Raw genomic sequence first — 20,297 nt, 5'->3', positions numbered from 1 at the left:
TATCCTAAAACAGCAATGACATCAGAAGAGAGGGAAAGGAAGAACCAGCTTGCCAGGGGTTGATACAAGACAACCTAAGGGAGGGCAGAGTACATCTATTTTAGGTTACCATTCGTTAAAGACCAGGACAGACATCTGATTTTAGAGGACTCAAATCTACTCCCACAAAGTGGTTTTTGGGGGGAGGGAAGCAGGGGAATAACACAATGGTCAGGCTAAGGCAAAATAACACTGAGGCATTTGAAAGTCACTTTTCTGCTGTTTTTGAGTCATTTTTACTGGATCACTTTAAATCATCAAATTATATATCATTGAACAAACAAACTTCAACAAAATTAGAAAATACTGCATTACTCTACTCCCACTCCAAGACTAATATGTCTGGTAGGGAAGACTGGGTATAGCAATTTTCTAATTTTACTAAGTTGTAGAGTCTTCTTAAATATTCAATTTACTGAAATACTCAATTTACTCAAGCAACACTCACTGATGTCAGACTTTATGTACAGCACTGTGCTAGCCTATGTGCCACCTGAGTATAACCAAACTCCGTCTGCAGGAGCCCATAAACTACTACTGAAGTACCAGGTAAATTTACTTAACAGATGGTAAAGTAGTCCATTCTGGTAAAGCTATGACTCAATTTTCTTCCTAACAATGCACTGCTACAACAGAAGTCAGTAGGAAAACTGGATTTGATAATAACCCACGTTTATAATACAAGAAAGCAGAGGTGAAAATGGATCAAAGATTTTTGAAAACAGTTGAAATTTCAGCATATTTCCCTGAACACATAGAAAAGGGAATATTATTTAGGCTGTTGTCTTAAAAAAGAAAGGCTGAGCCCTAGCTGGCTTGGCTCAGTGGTTGGAGTGTCGGCCCACGGACTGAAGGGTCCCAGGTTCGATTCTGGTCAAGGGCACATACCTCAGTTGCAGACTAAGTCTCTGGCCCCAATCAGGGTTCATGGGGGAGGCAACCAATCAATGTGTCTTTCTCTCACATTGATGTTTCTCTCTCTCTGTCTCTCCCCCTCCCTTCTACTCTCTCTAAAAATTTTCTCTGGAGAAAATATCCTTAGAGGAGGATTAACAACAAAAAAGGCTGAGAAGAGTTTTCAAAACAGTTCCAATTTTTAATTCCCAGGATGATTCACAAAGTCCATTCTCAAAATAATGAGTCCTTGTCATAAAAGAGTCATTATAAATGAGTTATATGTATGAAGAAAGGGGCACAAACGTGGATGTAAATACAAATGTTTTGAGAAAGACAAATGTTCCGACTGTGGCAATACAGGTTTTTCTGGGTAACCTACTCCCCCAGCCTCATTTCCTGCCTGACTGACCATACACTCCAGTTACTCACTTTTTCATGCCTCTGTGCCTTTGCATATACTGCTTCCACTGCCATATACTTTCTTCCTCTTCCCAACTCATCCAAATCATGCTCCACAGGACCCAGCTCCAACACCATCTCAGTAGTTGCCTTTCCTCCCACCACTACTCTCCTCTTGTCCCAATGCACTTGGTACCTAGGGGAAGAGTTTTTAACCTGCCTCCTCAGACAGACTGAAACCTGGTCCTTAAATATGCTTCAGCACTGGTGATGAATGACTTCCCTGTGAGTAAAACAATGCTAAGTAGACTTTTATTGGCTAAGGCTTAGAAATATAGAAAATAACCCTTCAGAAAATGCCATTTGAAGAAATCACAGCATTCCTTTTGAAAGTTCTTATTTAATATTTTTGTAACTGTTTAGTAGTAGGAGGAATATATTTATTAAACACCTACTATGTGTGTAATATACCATGCTTATTTTGCATGCACTGTCATTTACTTAGTATTAAATCATAGCACCCCTTTTACAGCAAGTAATTTGCCTAAGAATATATAGCTCATAGGACAGTTGAGACTGAAACCCCAGACTTTCTAACTCAAAAATTTATGTGCTTTTGCCGAAACCGGTTTGGCTCAGTGGATAAGAGCGTCGGTCTGCGGACTGAAAGGTCCCAGGTTCGATTCCGGTCAAGGGCATGTACATTGGTTGCGGGCACATCCCCGGTGGGGGGTGTGCAGGAGGCAGCTGGTCGATGTTTCTCTCTCATCGATGTTTCTAGCTCTCTATCCCTCTCCCTTCCTCTCTGTGGAAAATCAATAAAATATATTTTTTAAAAAAATTTATGTTTTTAACAACAATATTATCAGAAAAGACAAGAAGACAAAAGGTAACAAAAAATATACTAACTATTCAACACTTAGGGTGAATCATGTATTTAAAAGTATTACCACTCCAAATCTTTATCTTTGTATGTCTATGACTTTTTACATTATTGTAATAATGCAATTTTTCTTCTATTGTTTAACACTATTTCATTCACATATTTCTTCAAATTAGGCCATATCTGTCATTTTACCATGACATTCCACTTAACAGATTTACCATCATTGCCTTAGCCTCTTGCTAAAAAGTATCATGGTCAAATGTAAAAAAATTAGAAAAAAATTCACTGAATTTCCTATCCAAACAAAAGTACTATCCTGGTCAGATGGTTTCTTTGATCCTAGATGTAGGAAAAAAAAAAAGGTATTTTTTCAACTAGTCTACTCAATTCAGCAGCAACATAATAAAGAAGAAAATGAGATTTAAGTTTCTTTGTGACTGTGAAGTACTGAAGACAGTTTTACTCTTAGAAATAAAATGAAAAATAAGCAAATTTATTCTAAGCAGTGAGAATGTTTTTAGTTTCCTCAGTTTATAAGGAAGAAGGAAGTTATTCTCACTACCTACCAGTATATTGATAAAAGGTAGGTAAATAATGATTTCTTTGCATTTTTAGGTATTTCAATACCTTAAGATATTTCTTTACTATAATATGTATATTAACATAGAAACTGCAGGATAAGAATACAAGCTGATTGCCAAACAAGGTACTGAGATAGATTATGTGGATATATATACAACCCTAGATAACTGATCTTCTGATAGAATTCAGTTATCATGGAGCTGTTCTTTGAATTTAGTCTATTCATGTTGTTATGCTAAGTACCAATTATTCTCCAAAGATTTAATTCTAGGGTGTAAAGTATTTTTCCTATCAAAAGTCTAAGAAGGAACAAAGGCTCCACACAAATAAGAACTATGATTCTTTAGAATCATAGCATAATACAATTTTGAGAACTTGAAGGACCCTTGAAAATTATATAACATTTAGTAATTCTTACACAGTTGTATTGACTAATTTGCTTTTTAAATAAAATGGGAGCATAACACTTTATAAATATAATACTAAAGAACACACTTCAGGTTACATTATGATCAAATAAGAAGCAACTGAGAAGAACAGAGGTGGTAGGGTAGAAGGTGGGCTTAAAAGAAAAGTGTGAGCAGGAAGAAGAAATGGATATTAGTTTTTTTGGCAAATTAAAGAACAGGAGATGAGGAAGGAGATGATATACTAGTAGAAAAGAGTTCAGGAGGGAAAATGAAAGATTAAGAAGGCCTGAAAGGAATAAGAGATTAAGAAACACAGGCAAGAAGAAATTCAGTTAAATACAATAAAGACTTCTGTCTTACTCATCTTTGAATCCCAATTCTCAGTATATAGCTTAACACATAGCGGGCGGTCAATAAATGTTTAACAATAAAAATTAAAGAAGATAAAGGGCTGAGAAGTTCAACAAATATACTTTAAAAGAAAAAGCATATTCTGTGGTTCACATGGCTATGCATTCAAAATAAGCAACTCAATCTTATTTTTTGTGTGAGGTTAGCCAAGTTAATTAACCTCTTGGGTATAAGTTCTCAGTCTAAAAAACGAACTGAAACTAGATGATCTTTAGGGTCTCTCCTATTCTCTGCAGAAATGGTGAGCAAATATAGGTAAATGAAATCAAAAGGAGATTCTTAGCTTAAATACTACTTCAATCAGTTGTCAGCAGACAGATGCAATTTATGTATTTTTGAACCAGGAAGGTAAATCAGTCCTTTTACTGTTCACATGATACAAGTTGTCATTCAAAGCAACATCTGGATAGGTCTCAATCTCTCAGAAGAATAGTATAAGGAAACATGTATAAGCGTTTCTGCTCTAAGGTGTAATCTTACTGAAATGAGCAGGGTCTCTTCATGGAGTTCTGTTTAGTATGAATAATACTGGGACATTACACAAAACAATACACAAGAATACTGCTAAGGAAGAAAAAGTGATTATTTCTCTATTTTACAAAGTAACAGGATTCTCTTCAAGAGACAGTGTTTTTTCTTTTTTTTTAAGGAGGGTAAATCTTACTAGGAAAACAAAAAGTTATTTCTCTATTTTTATGATAATTAACATTATTTTATCAAACTAACAAATAACAAGCAAACCAAGGACAAAACATTAAAAGAAAACATGATTTCATGAAATGGGGAAGACTTCTTGTATCAAAAAAATTTTAATTGCCCAGTGGTAATTAAAGGTAATAAAAGGCCCTTCACGGGTGGCTCAGTTAGTTGGAGCATCATCCCTTGCACCAAAGGTTTGCAGGTTAGATTTCCAGTTGGGGCACGTATGGGAGGGCAACTGATCAATGTTTCTCTTTCTCTCTTTCCCTCTCCCTTCCTATGTCTCTAAAATAAAAAGAACAATAATGCTTTTTAAAAAGGTAAAAGAATTATGGGAAGCAGCACCATGAAAACAGGGCAGGTTAATATCATTCAGAGATTATTATAGAACACCACAAAAGAAACATCTTCCAGAGTGACTTCAAGTTTGAACCTATGCAACTCTTTTGTCTATATTTTATTTACATCCACAAAAGTGGTAACCATATATCACCACATCATCATAATTCAGCACATTTCAGAGTCAGAAGACCAGGAAACGAAATGTTCCCTGCAGGTCAGGGTTTTGATGACTGGCAAAACACTAGCAAGCTTGCATTGCAGTTGTCTGAACCACACCCAGTCTGCAGTTAAATATAGAATTTAGTTTCTGGAACTATTGGTTTTCTTAACCTTCACACTCCAAGTATTCACTGAAAACATTAAAAGTAAAAAGGAGAAAGGAAAGAGGCTGAAACCAAAATCCAAGTACTAATAAACTGTCCTGGGAAGAATTCCAAAATGCAGAAAATACCAAGAGAATTAAATTACAGAAACCTCAAGCAACATTCTAGAAACACTCTACAAACTAATCTGTCTCTTCTATGTTGATTCTCCCAGGATGTATAAACACACTTACATAAAATGCATCTGTGCACTAGACCCATGTCTCTAATTCAGATGAGATATTCAGACTGTATAGCATGTCAGGTCAACAGCAGTGATACCAAATTTAAAGCTATGATTTAATTTTGGTTTGTTATAATATCACGGTTGTGATGCTATTTTTCTTTGTGAAGAGGTATTTTTTTAAAAATTTCTTTATTGATTAAGGTATCACATATTTGTCCTCATCCCCCCATTCCCATCCCACACCCCTCCCCAAGGATGCCCCAACCCCCTGTTGAACTTAACCATTGGTTAGGCTCATATGCATGCACACACAAGTCCTTTGGTTGATCTCTCCCCCCTCCCCCTACCCTCCCCTATCCTCCCTCTGAGGCCCGATAGTCCGATCGATGCCTCCTTGTTTCTGGTTCTGTTCTTGTTCATCAGTCTATGTTGTTCATCATTTCCCATAGATGAGTGAGATCATGTGTCACTAGAGATATACTTATAAGGACTGAATGTGAGACGAGCAATAGTAGTTATGCTGACAGGCAAATGAATCAGTCTGTAGTGAGTTTCTTTCTGGACCAACAGTTCTTTAGAGACCCAATTTCAATGTCCACCAGTTCCTTATGTGTACATGTCAGCACTGACCCCTCAGCTCTGGATGGTGGACAAATGGTGGTAACGGAGGTCCGACTCCCTCTGGTTTGGTCTCGGCCGGACCCAGGGGCACGGCTTCACCCGGACTCAGGGGCACGTGGCCTCACCCGGGGGCGCGTGGCCTCACCCAGACCCGGGACCCAGCCTCACCCGGATCCAGGGGCACATGGCCTCACCCGGACCCGGGATCCAGCTTCACCCGTACCCAGGGGCACATGGCCTCTCCCAGACCCAGGGGCGCATGGCCTCACCTGGACCTCGGTGCGCGAGGCCTCACCCGGACCCGGGACCCAGCCTCACCCGGATCCAGGGGCACATGGCCTCACCCAGACCCGGGATCCAGCTTCACCCAGACCCAGGGGCGCGTGGCCTCACCCGGGCCCGGGACCCAGCCTCACCCAGATCCAGGGGCACACGGCCTCACCCGGACCCGGGATCCGGCTTCACCCGAACCCAGAGGCGCGTGGCCTCACCCAGACCCAGGGGCGTGTGGGTGAAGAGGTATTTTTATCCTAAAAAAAACTATTTATAAATCTGGGCAGAAGGGACACTCTCTAGCTGCAATTTTTAATACTGATTCTTTGCCTGTTGAAGGAGGTAACAGGAGAATATTTTGGGTTAATGTTTAAAGTTGTTTTGAAGATTGACAAAGGTAAAAGCAACAACAAAAACTGTTTTCATTATAATTTTATGGGCTTTAGTAGTGATTCTGTTTTATATTGTTCACTGAAGATAAACATGAAAAGAATCTAAGAGGAATAAAAAATACAGATATTATGGGTATACTGATACAAAAAAAAAACAACATAATGCAACAGTTTTAATTACAAACACACACAGACGTATTCATTTGCCTTCATTTTCCTGAAAACACCCAGACACAGACTTATCATTCAACTACTTTGATGAAAAATAAGCACAATAAATTACCTATACACACAAATCTGGCTCCAAAGGATACTCTTAACCATTATCTTTTGTTGCTTTTGCCTGTCGCAGCTAGGTACTCTTAGATTTATTACTGTATCTGGTTAAAGCCCTTTTTGAGTTGTTGCTTCTTTCTATCTTGCTTAATTGGAACTGAGAACCCGTATAAGGAGATTTAAAGGTTTCTTTTATCTTTCTGTCTTGAGACCAGCATAAGTACAATAGCCAGATCTCACTCTCTGTGTCCCACTCATATAGCCAGCACTCCAGAGACATACCGGTTTCCAAAGCTAAAAGACTATCCAGCCCCAAACTCTGAATGGTTAAAAAGGAAAGAGTACATCAGAAGATGGACCTTGAGAATATTATGTTAAGTGAATAAGTCAGTCAGAAAAAGCTAAGAACCATATGATGTCATTCATATGTGGGACATAAACCTGAAACTCAAAGATACAGACAACAGTATGGTGGTTACCAGAGGGAAGAGGGGTGGGGAGGAAGTAAAGAGGGCCAAATATATGGCAACAGAAGAAGATTTGACTTTGGGTGGTGGGTACACAATGCAATATACAGATGAGTATCATAGACATGTACACTTGAAACTTATGTGGTCCTATTAAACAATGTCACCCCAACATATAATTTTATTTTATTTTTTTTTTTATTTTTAAATATATTTTATTGATTTTTCACAGAGAGGAAAGGAGAGGGATAGAGAGCTAGAAACATCGATGAGAGAGAGACATCGACCAGCTGCCTCCTGCACACCCCCCACCAGGGGATGTGCCCGCAACCAATGTACATGCCCTTGACCGGAATCGAACCTGGGACCCTTCAGTCCGCAGACCGACACTCTATCCACTGAGCCAAACCGGTTTCGGCCCAACATATAATTTTAAAAGTAGCTTTGCTCCTAGGCCACAAAGCATCCAAAACTTCTGACCATACACTCTAAAGACTTTTCAGGCCTTCTTCTCTAAAATGTATTCTCTCCATCCTTAGCAATTTACCTCATACCTAGTAAGTAACAAAGGGACACAGGCTTGCTGAATAAAAGTCACATTTGAATCTTACATTATTTGCACGTGCAGATATATCTGACATATGATATAGATGCTTTTTTCCTTTTGTGAATATGTAAACTACTACTTGAGGTAAGCTTAGCTTAGTGATAGCACATAAGCAGATAAATGTTCTATAAATAAATTGCTCAATGAATAAATATTGGTCAATTATCTAAATCTATTTTACTCATTAAAACCTAGTCAGGTCCTCTTTAAACAATGACAACAAAAATCTTTTTAATTATGTGAAATATCAAACCTTCAAAGTGTAATAAACCCATGAGTTGCCTTGTATATATTAGCCAGCTTCAACAATTATGAATCGTTTTGCCATTTTTGTTTCATCTTTCCCCTATTACAATCTCCATATGTTCTCAAGCAGACAGAAGGTTGTAATCTAAGGCATCAGACTTCAGAGTTAACAAAGGCCAAATCCATATATTAAAAACAATCTGCATACTCCCAAATAAAAAGAACACTCCTCTTTAGTTAATAAGCAGAGCTCAAATCTATCGTTAGTATTGTTTAAAGGCCTGCACGTGGCTGGGCCACTTATTAGGTTTGTGGCCCTAGGAATTTAATCTTGTAAAGCCTTGATTGCCTTTTTAGAAAAAGGAGAAACCAGGGCTGCTACCTTTTCATGTTTTTGCCAGTGTATATTTGGGCTAATTCTCTAGATGTGGGAATGTTGAGTCAAGGGCAAACCCATGGGTTATTTTCTCTGATATTGTCCAATTCCTTTCCACAAAGTTGTGCCATTGTGCATTCTCGCAAGCCATGTATGAGAGTGCCCATGTCTCTACAGCCCAATCAATAAAAAATGTTGCGGAACTTTTGGATTTTTGCCTATGTGATAGCAAAAGAATGTCATCTCAGTATAATTTGAATTTCTCTTACCATGAGTTAAACTGAACATCTTTTCATATGCTTAAGGACCATTTTCATTTGTTTTTCTGCTGATATCTTTAGTCCATTTTCTATAGAGTTTTAGGTCTTCTCTCCCTTTTAACAGTTCTTTTATATATCAGGGATAATTATAAGTGGCAAATAGTTTTTCAATTTTTTTCTTTTTTAACTTGGATCATGGTTCCCCAAGTTTTTCTTTTAATTTGTAAAATGAAATTTAGCAACCCTTTTTTACCTTAGTGCTTTTAGATTTTTGAGTCATAGTTAGGAAAAATTTCTCCATTTCCAGGATATGGAAGAATCACTAGCATTTTCTTCTATTACTTATATGGATTCACTTTTTTAAATTCATTTTTATTCATTTATCTTGGTGTACAGTGTGAGGAATAGAATATGTTACTTACACTAATATATGTAAGGCTAGTACTTTGCTAGCTTTACAGTTTGTGCATATGTATTTATTCACCCATTCAGTCTAGAAAAAAACATCATGCATTGCTCTGAGGCTAGGGGATTTATATTTCATGTTAGAAAATAAAAAGTCCCATTTTCAGAGATAAAATTCATACTGTGACTTTCTCTATGATCGCTTTTTGGAAAAGTTTTTTGCATTTTTTCAACATACATTCTTCCTGGTTATACCACGCAAACAAAATTAAACCAAAAATAACCAATTCCTGGATTAAAGACACTTACCAATTAAAAAGGTTAAAAACTGAAAATTAAGATTAAATGAAGTCTTATGTAGAGTGAGGTGCTCAATATCTTTTTCACTGAAATTTAATCACTGTGATACTACAGCTAGTTCTTGTTGCCTTGGAAATAAAAAGTACTGCAAAGCCTTTGCCATTCAATTATGAAAATGCACTAGGAATATCACCTATTGGTATTAATGTTACCAAATTTTAAATTAACCCTTCCTTAGACTGACATGTGATAAATGTATATTGGTATCTTCAAAAAAATTAAATAACTGAGTCAGTAGCACAATTAGAACTTATACCAATTAGAAACTAATACAAAAACTTATTTTTTAGGCAGAGAAATATGTACAACATTGCAAACCAGTTAGATGTTATTATTTAAATTCACATCTGTTACATGGTAAGTTCTGAAGAAAAAGATTTAAAGAATAAAGATTTCTCGATGAGAAAAATAAATCAGACTGTAAATGTCAGGTCTCTAGGACAATATGCTTTAATCAAGCATATAAGGATTCATTTTATTCAATAAATGGCTTTTACTCCTATCCTATCTAATAAAAGAGTAATATGCAAATCGACCATACCTCCGCCACACCCACAAACCACACCCACCAGCCAATCAGGAGCGAGTATGCAAATTAACCCAACCAAGATGGCTGCGGCCACGGAGAGAGCAGGAGGCTTGGGTTTCCCCGGCAATGGAGGAAGCCAAGCTTTCTGCCTGCCCTGGCCTGCCTTAGCCTCCGCTTAAGGCTACAAAGTTTCAATTATAGAAGATAAATAAATCCCAACAAAAATGGTGGCAGCCACGGAGCTGGAAAGAGCAGGAGGCTTGAGTTGCCCCTGGCGAAGGAGGAAGCCAAATTTCCACAGCCCTGGCCTGCCTTGGCCTCCGCTTAAGGCTACAAAGTTTCAATTATAGAAGATAAATAAATCCCAACAAAAATGGCTGCAGCCACGGAGCGAGCAGGAGGCTGGGCTCCGCTCAAGGCTACAAAGTTTCAATTATAGAATATAAATAAATCCCAGATACCAGGGCCTCCACTTGGGTCGCCGGGGGGCGTGGCCAGCCTGCAAACCACCACAGGCCCCTCACCCAGGCCGCCCCACACCCCAAGGGAACCCCCAACCTGATCCGGGACACCCTTCAGGGCAAACCAGCTGGCCCCCACCCATGCACCAGGCCTCTAGCCTATCTAATAAAAGAATAATATGCAAATTGACTGTCACTCCAACACACAAGATGGCTGCCCCCATGTGGTCAAAGATGACTGACCCCATGTGGACACAAGATGGCCACCACAAGATGGCCAGCAGGGGAAGGCAGTTGGGAGGGACCAGGCCTGCAAGGGAGGGCAGTTAGGGGTGACCAGGCCTGCAGGGAGCAGTTAGGCATCAATTAGGCTGGCAGGGGAGTGGTTAGAGGGTGATCAGGCTGGCAGGGGAGTGGTTAGAGGGTGATCAGGCTGGCAGGCAGAAGCGGTTAGGGGCAATCATGAAGGCAGGGAGGCGAGCAGTTGGGAGCCAGCAGTCCTGGATTGTGAGAGGGATGTCCGACTGCCCGTTTAGGCCCGATCGATCGGGCCTAAACGGGCAGTCGGACATCCCTCTAGGGGTCCCAGATTGGAGAGGGTGCAGGCTAGGCTGAGGGACACAAACCCCGTGCACGAATTTCGTGCACCGGGACTCTAGTCTATAATAAAGAGAGTGAGGAAAGGAACAGATGATAACATCAATGATAACCTATAATCTTATTTTGGCTACTGGATCCAACCTTTCCCTTAAGCAAACTCTTAATGTCAGCATTTTAAATCTCCCTCTCTTTCACGCAGTGATTTAATGAGCTGGGAAATAACCAGGAAGTAAGCAGGAAGAGAGATGGTAAAGTCTTAGATGACATATAATTCACTATTGGCTATTGAAAAGCTTCATTTTATAGATGAGGAAGCTACAGCTCAAGGGTTTGTAACCTACACAGAGTTACACAGTGGGGTTAATAGCAAAGCCCAAACCAGATTTTAGGTCTTCTGGCTCTGAGTCAAATGTTCTTTCCAGTATGCCATCCACTGGTCAGATGAGACAATTTGGAAAAAACAACACATGAAGCTCTCTCAATGTAATTATGTATTCTATATCAGCTAGAAACTAAACTTAGTTTTATATATGCAATTTCATTCTTTTTTATTACTGAAATTATTGAGAAATCTCAATATAAAAATTCATTTGGTTTTACTTCTGCTTAATAGATTCTCTTTTTCTTCATTTAATCTTAGGAAGTAAAAATTTCTAACGGAAAATTATTACCTTATTACATATTAGAGGCCCAATGCATGAAATTCGTGCAAGAGTAGGCTTTCCTTCCCGCAGTTGCAGGGACCAGCTTCCCTCTGACACCTGGGACCCGGGCTTCCCTCATAGCCCCAGCTCTGTCCGGAAGGTCGTCCGAAAGGACGTCTGGTCTAATTAGCATATTATGCTTTTATTATTATAGATTATAATAGAAGATAAGACTCTCCACCAAAACAAGATCCTATAAACATTATTTATAAGCAGGAGACTAAAAGGATAATTCTACTATAGATTTGGCCTAAATATATTGAACATTTCATAATTGTATTTAATTACTTTATACCACTTCATATGGGAAAACTGAATCCAAGGTCAATTCAGCTTTAAAAAGTACTGAGTACCGCCCTGACTGGTATGCTCAGTGGTTAAGAGCATCGGCCCGCAGACCTAAGGGTTGCAGGTTCTATTCTCAGTCAAGGGCACATACCTGGGTTGCAGGTTCACTCAGGTTGGGGTGCATTCAGGAGGCAAGTGATCAATGTGTGTCTATCACATCGATGTTGTTCTCTCTGACTCTCTCTCCCTTCCATTCTCTCTATAAATCAATGGGGAAAAAATGTCCTCAGGTGAGGATTAAAAAAAAAAAAAGTACTGAGTACCTACTATGGATCAGGTCCTACTGCTCTAGTCAGAGAATTAATTACCAAATCAAAGCAAAAAAAACACACAAGTATTTCTATCCTTTGGGACTAAGCATATTTAGGACAAACTCCTTACCAAAAAAAGTTAAATCTCAGTGGCCCTCCCAGTATTACACTGATGCCAAAACCAGACAAAGAGATTACAAAAAAAAAAAAAAAAAAAAAAAATTACAAGCCAATATCCTTGATGAGCATAGATGCAAAAATCCTCAACAAAATATTAGCAGACTGAATGCAGTAAAAAATTAAAAGATCACATACTAGGAGTAAGATGGCAACTGGCAAGACAGCAGGGAGAGAGAGTGTGTAAGAGAGTGAGGGAGCAAAAGGGGAGTGTGTAGACATGTCTGGAGTGTGTGTGTGTGAGCTAGGGACAGTTAGATCCTGAAGGACTTTCGGGGGCTGGCGGACCGGGCGGTCTTAGACTGCAAGATCCCACTGCCGCTGCAAACATGCCCGGGCAGCCGGTGCTGGCACAGAAACCACGCCATCTTGAAGGACAGAACTGCTGTGACTAGGATTCTTACCTCACCACCACCCAGACTGGCCTCAGATGCAAACCGGGACCCTAGAGCCACTCTGGACAAAGACCTGCTACCACAGCTGCAGACCCAGGGACACCGAGACTCCAGACATCCCGGCCACAGATTTCTATGAGTTACAGAGTGCATTCCCTTCCCTGCTGGCTTGCGGCAGCGACATAGGGCCTGTGTGACCGGTGGCACACGAGCAGGCCTCCTGCTGACACCAGGTGGCTGTGCAGCCCCGTCCCCCTAGGAGGCCAGGGACTTTGATTAGCAGCGTGCGCGCTGAAGGCCATACTGAGCACCAGTGACTTTGATTCTCAGCGTGTGCACACAGGGACTCTGTTTCTTGTCGTTCGTGCATGGGAACCTGATTCTCAGAGTGCACTCGAGACCACACTAAGCGCCAGAGACTCCGATTCTCGATGCTCGGTGCGCGCACATGGGGACTCTGATTCCCAGGCACACACACAGGGACCCTGATTCTCAGCGCATGCACAAGGCCGCACTGAGCGCCCATGACTCTGATCCTCAGCGCAGGCACACAGGAACTCTGATTCTTGGTGCGTGTGGCTCCCGCCAACCACGGCAGCCACACGTCTTGGTGTCTGAGCTCTTCAGTGACACTCGGGTGGTGCGATGCTCCCGCCGCACATGGCTCAGACCCCCACAACTTGGCGTTTGGACCTTCTGGTGATTGCTAGAATGGGGAGACGATGAAACAATTCCCAAAGGAAAGAAAAAGAGGAATCACCAAGAAAGGAAATAAGTGAAATGGAGGTATGTAATATGTCAGAAAAAGAATTCAGAGTAATGGTCATACAGTTCATAAACTGGATGGACGAGAAAATCAACAACACATGCAAAATTTAGGAAGAAATCAAAAGTGATATAGCTACCAGCAAAAACGTGATGGACGGTTTCAACAGTAGACTAGAAGAAGCAGAGGACTGAATTACTGAGTTAGAAGATAAGGTAGAGAAACAAGCCCAATCTGAACAGCAACTGGAGAAAAAATTAAAAAGCACGAGGAGAGCCTAAGTGTGCTTTGGGACAACATGAAATGAAGTAACATACATATAACAGGGGTGCCAGAAGGACAAGAAGAGCAGGCAAGGATGACAATATATCTGAAGAAATAATGTCAGAAAACTTCCCTGATATGGGGAATAAAAATGTCACACAAGTACAGAGAGTCCCAAGCAAGATGAACCACAAAAGACTCACACCAAGACATGCCAGAATTACAATGGCAAATGTTAACAAGAGGGAATCTTAAAGGCTGCAAGAGAGAGTCAGAGAGTTACCTACAAAGGATCCCCCATCAGATTATCAAATGATTTCTCAACAAAAACACATCAAGCCAGAAGAGAATGGAATGAAGTATATACAAAGTGATGCAAAGCAAAGGACTGAATCCAAGAATACTCTATCCAGCAAGGCTATCAATCCAAATTGAAGGGGAAATCAGGAGCTTCACAGACCAAAAAATAAAAAAAATAAAAAATAGGGAGTTTATCTCTACTAAGCCAGCAATGCAAGAAATGCTAAAGGGAACGCTGTAAAAAGAAGAAATAGAAAGGGAGGAAGGAACACAGGCATAAAGAATAGAAATGGCAACAAACAAGTACCTATCAATAATAACATTAAACATAAATGGATTAAATGCTCCAATCAAAAGACATCAAGTGACACATGACCCATATATATGCTATCTACAAGAGACCCACTTCAGAACAAGGGACTCACACAGATTGAAAGTGAAGGAATTGAAAAATATCTTTCAATGGAAATGAAAAAAATAGCTGGGGTAGCAATACTTATATCTGACAAAATAGATCTCAAAGTGAAGACCATAAAAAAAGACAAGGAAGGCCACTTCATAATTCTAAAGGGATTGATACAATGAGAGGATCCCAATGCAGGAGCACCCAAATACATAAAAAAAACTTCTGGAAGATATCAGGGGAGAGATAGACAACAATACAATCATAGTAGGAGACTTCAATACCCCATTAACATTACTGGGTAAATCCTCTAGACAAAAAATCAGCAAAGAAACAGCAATCCTAAATGACTCACTAGATAAGATGGACTTAATCGACATCTTCAGAACATTCCACTCCAAACCTACAGACTATACATTCTTCTCAAGCGCACATGGAACATTTTCAAAGATAGACCATATATTGGGACACAGGAAAAGTCTCTCCAATTTCAAGAAGATTAAAATCATATCAAGCATCTTCACAGATCACAATAGCACAAAATTAGAAATCAACTACAATAAAAGCAATCACAAACATTCAAACACTTGGAGGCTGAATAGCATACTATTAAACAATGATTGGGTTACCAAAGAGATCAAAGAAGAAATAAAAAACATCTTGGAAACAAAAGACAATGAAAACACAACAATCCAAAATCTATGGTACACAGTGAAAGCAGTCCTGAGAGGGAAGTTCATAGCATTACAGGCCTGCCTCAAAAAACAAGAAAAACTGGTGATAAATTATCTAACTCTATAACTTAAAGCATTAGAAAGAGAACACCAACAAAAGCCCAGAGTGAGCAGAAGGAAGGAAATAATAAAGATCAGAGCAGAAATAAATGACATAGAGACCAAAAAAAAAAAAAAAAAAAAAACCAAAAGATCAATGAAATCAAGAGCTGGTTATTTGAAAGGATAAACAAGATTGATGAACCTCTAGCCAAGCTCACCAAGAAGCAAAGAAAGAGGACCCAAAAAAAAAAATCAGAAATAAAAGAGGCAAAATAACAACAGACCCCACAGAAATACGAAGAATTGTAAAAAAATACTATGAGCAACTCTATTCCAACAAACTGGTCAACCTAGAAGAAATGGACATATTCTTAGAAAAATACGACCTTCCAAAACTCAACCAGGAAGAATAAAAAAATTTGAATAGGCTGATAACTATGGAGGAAATTGAAGCAGTAATCAAAAAACTTCCAACAAACAAAAGCCCTGGACTAGACAGCTTAACAGGGGAGTTTTATCAAACATTCAAAGAAGAAATAAAACCTATCCTCCTCAGACTATTCCAAAAAATTCAAGAGGAAGGAACACTTCCAAGCTCTTTTGACGATTCCAGCATTACCCTAATCCCAAAACCAGATAAAGACAATACAAAGAAAAAGAATTACAGGCCAATATCCCTCATAAACATAGACACCAAAATTCTCAACGAAATTCTAGCAATCGAATCCAGCATTACATTAGAAAGATCATACACCATGACCAAGTGGGATTTATTCTGGGGATGCAAAGGATGGTACAATATCCACGAATCAATAAACGTGATACACCACACAAACAAATTGAGAGATAAAAACCATATAATCATATCCATTGATGCAGAAAAAGCATCTGACAAAATCCAACACCCAATTCTTGATAAAAACTCTCAGCAAGGTGGGAATAGAAGGAACATACTTCAACATAATAAAAGCCCTATATGACAAACCTAAAGCCAACATCATACTCAATAGGCAAAAACTAAAATCATTTCCCCTAAGAACAGGAACAAGACAGGGATGCCCACTCTCACCACTCCTGTTCAACATAGTACTAGAGGTACTAGCCATGGTGATCAGACAAGAAGAAATAAAAGGCATCCAAATTGGAAAAGAAGAAGTAAAATTGTCATTATTTGCAGATGACATGATACTGTACATAAAAAACCCGAAAGACTCCATCAAAAAACTAACAGACTCAATAAATGAATTTGGCAATGTAGCAGGATACAAAATTAATATCCAGAAATCTATGGCTTTTTCATACTCCAATAATGAACTCACAGAAATAGAATCTAAAAAAAAACCAATCCCATTTATCACTGCAATAAAAAAATTAAGATACCTAGGAATAAATTTAACCAAGGAGGTAAAGGATGCTGATAAAAGAGATAGAGGAAGACATAAACAAATGGAAGAATATACCATGTTCATGGATTGGTAGAATCAACATCATTAAAATGTCCATACTATCAAAGCAATCTATAAATTCAATGCAATCCCCATTAAAATACCAACAGAATACTTCAAAGACCTAGAACAAACTCTCCAAAAATTCATCTGGAATAAGAAAAGACCCCGAATAGCTGCAGCAATCTTGAGAAAGAACAATGTTGGAGGGATCACAATACCAGATATCAAGCTATACTACAAAGCCACTGTTCTCAAAACTGCCTGTTACTGGCACAAGAACAGACATATAGACCAGTGGAACAGAACAGAGAACGCAGATATCAACATAAGCCATTATGCTCAATTAATATTTGACAAAGGAGGCAAGAGCATACAATGGAGTCAAGACAGTCTCTTCAATAAATGGTATTGGGAAAATTGGACAGATACATGCAAAAAAAAAATGAAATTAGACCACCAACTTACACCATACACAAAAATAAACTCAAAATAGATAAAGGACTTAAACATAAGATGGGAAACCATAAAAATCTTAGAAGAAGCCATAGGCAGCAAAATAGCAGACATTTGTTGTAGCAATATCTTTACCAACACAACTCCTAGGGCAATGGAAATTAAGAAAAAAATAAACAAATGGAACTACATGTACCTCAAAATAAAAAGCTTCTGCACAGCAAAAGAAACCATCAACAAAACAAGAAAGCCCACTGCATGGGAGAACACATTTGCCAATGTTATCTCCGATAAGGGTTTAATCTCCAAAATTTATAGGGAACTCATACAACTTAACAAAAGGAAGATTAAACAATCCAATCAAAAGATGGGCAAAGGACCTAAATAGACACTTTTCAAAAGAGGACATACAGAAGGCCAGGAGACATATGAAAACATGCTCAAAGTCACTAATCATCCAAGAGATGCAAATCAAAACAACAATGAGGTACCATCTCACACCTGTCAGAATGGTTATCAATAAATCAACAAACTATTAAACTGATAAATTAAGTAAAGTAGCAGGACACATTAACATTCAGAAATTGGTTGCATTTTTATATACCAGTAACAAACTATCCAGAAAGAGAAATTAAGAAAACAATCTCATTTACAACTGCATGAAAAAGAATAAAATACTCAGGAATAAATTTAACCAAGGAGATAAAAGACTTGTACTTGAAAAAGTATAAGACACTGAAGAAAGAAATGAAAGAATATACAAATAAGTGGACGGATTTGAAGAATTAATATTGTTAAAATGTCCATCCTACCAAACCAATCTACAGATTCAATGCAATCCCTATCAAAATACCAATGACACCCTAGGCGGTTTAGCTCAGTTGAAAGAACGTCAGCCTGCAGATTGAAGGATCCCAGGTTCGATTCTGGTCAAGGGCATGTACCTCAGTTGCAGGCTCAATACCCAGCCCTGGTTGGGCATGTGCAAAGGCAACCAACTGATGTGTCTCTCACTTCGATGTTTCTCTCTCTCTATCCCTTCCACTCTCTTTAAAAAAAAAAAAAAAAAAAAATCAATGGAAAAATATGACCAGGTGAAGATTAACAACAATAAAAAACACCAATAGCATTTTTCACAGAACTAAAACAAATAATCCAAAAATGTATATGAAACCACTAAGACCCCAAAAAGCAATCTTGAGAAAGTTCGACAAGATTAAAGGTATCACATTACCTGATATCAAATTATACTATAAGGTTACAATAATCAAAACAGCATGGTACTGGCATAAAAACAGACACTAAGATCAATGGAACAGAATAGAGAGCCCAGAAATAAACGCATACCTATATCTATGACAAAGGAGGCAACAATATACAATAGGGTAAAGACATTCTCTTCAATAAAAGGTGTTGGGAAAAACTGATAAATATACGCAAAAGAATGAAACTTTCCACTTTCTTAAACTCAAAATGGATTAAAGATTAAATGTAAGACCTGAAACCATGAAGCTAGAAGAAAACATAGGCAATAAACTCTTTAACATCACTCTTAGTAATATTTTTTGGATGTCTCCTTGAGCAAGAGAAACAAAAGAAAAAAATATACAAATGGGACTACATTAAACTAAAGAGTTTTTGCACAGTGAGGGAAACCATTAACAAAATGAAAAGACTGACTAGAAGAAGATACAGGTAGCCAACAGACTTATGACAAGACTAGTAGCCCTGTGCACGAATCCGTGCGCCAGTAGGTCGCTGCCGCCCTCCTGTAACTCACCCCGCCCCCCTCATAGCTTGCTGCCCTGCCCCCTCCTGTAGCTCTCCGCCTCCCACTTGCTTGCTGCCCTGCCCCATCCTGTAGCTTTCTGCTGCCCACATGTAGTTCGCTGCCCCACCCTCCTGCAGATCCGTGATCCGGTCATTATGCGGTTGGTCATTATGCTCGCCTCAGAGCCTAATGGATAATTAGCATATTCCTCTCTTATTATATAGGATGCTCAATATCATTAATCTTCAGGTAAATGTAAATTAAAACCACTATGAGATATCACCTCACACCAGTCACAAAGGCTATCATCAACAAATCAACAAACTAGTGCTGTTGAAAAGTGTACATAAAAGAGAATAGGGAACCCTTGTGCATTGTTGGTAGGATTGTAAATTGGTGCAGCCACTACTGAAAACACTATGGAAGTTCCTAAAAAAACTAAAAATAGAACTACCATATGACCCAGCAATTCCACTTTTGGGTATTTATCTGAAGAAAACAAAAGTACTAATTCAAAAAGATATACTCAGCCCTATGTTCATTGCAGCATTATTTACAATAGCCAAGATAGGGAAGCAACCTAAGCATCCATTGATATTTGAATGGATAGAGTAGAAGTGGCATATATATACAATGGAATATTACCTAGCCATAAAAAAAGAATGAAATCTTTCCACTTGCGACAACATGGATGGACCTAGAAGATATTGTGTTAAGTGCAATAAGTAGACAGAGAAAGACAAATACCATATGATTTCACTTATATGTGGAATCTAAAATACAAAATAAACAAACAAAACAGAAACAAACCCATAGATTCAGAGAACAAATTGATGGTTGCCAGATGCAGGGGGGGTTGGGGAGATGAGTGAAAAAAGGTGAAGAAATTAAGAAGTAAAATTGCAGTTATAAAAATAGTCACAGGGATATAAAGTACAGCATAGGGAATAGTCAATAATACTTTAATTACTGTGTGTGGTATCAAATGAGTACTAGCCTTGTGAGGGGGATCACTTTGTAAATTATATAAATGTCTCATAACTAAGTTGTCACCTGAAACTAACATAATATTGTATGTTAACTGTAACTGAAAATTTTTTAAATTTTTACGAAAATTTCAGTGGCCTCCTATATAATTATTTAGTTGAAAACAA

General features: G+C 38.6%; 1 protein-coding gene across 7 annotated transcripts in view; it reads right to left on the bottom strand.

Moving 5' to 3' along the window:
* Nucleotides 1–20,297, bottom strand: part of HMBOX1 (homeobox containing 1) — a 186,821-nt gene that overhangs the window by 37,412 nt on the left and 129,112 nt on the right. The window lies entirely within an intron of this gene.

This window comes from Eptesicus fuscus, chromosome 6 (assembly GCF_027574615.1).
Source record: "Eptesicus fuscus isolate TK198812 chromosome 6, DD_ASM_mEF_20220401, whole genome shotgun sequence".
In the NCBI taxonomy this organism is placed as follows: domain Eukaryota; kingdom Metazoa; phylum Chordata; class Mammalia; order Chiroptera; family Vespertilionidae; genus Eptesicus; species Eptesicus fuscus.
The sequence above is the reverse complement of the archived record's forward strand: the minus strand, read 5'-3'. Positions and strand labels throughout refer to the sequence as shown.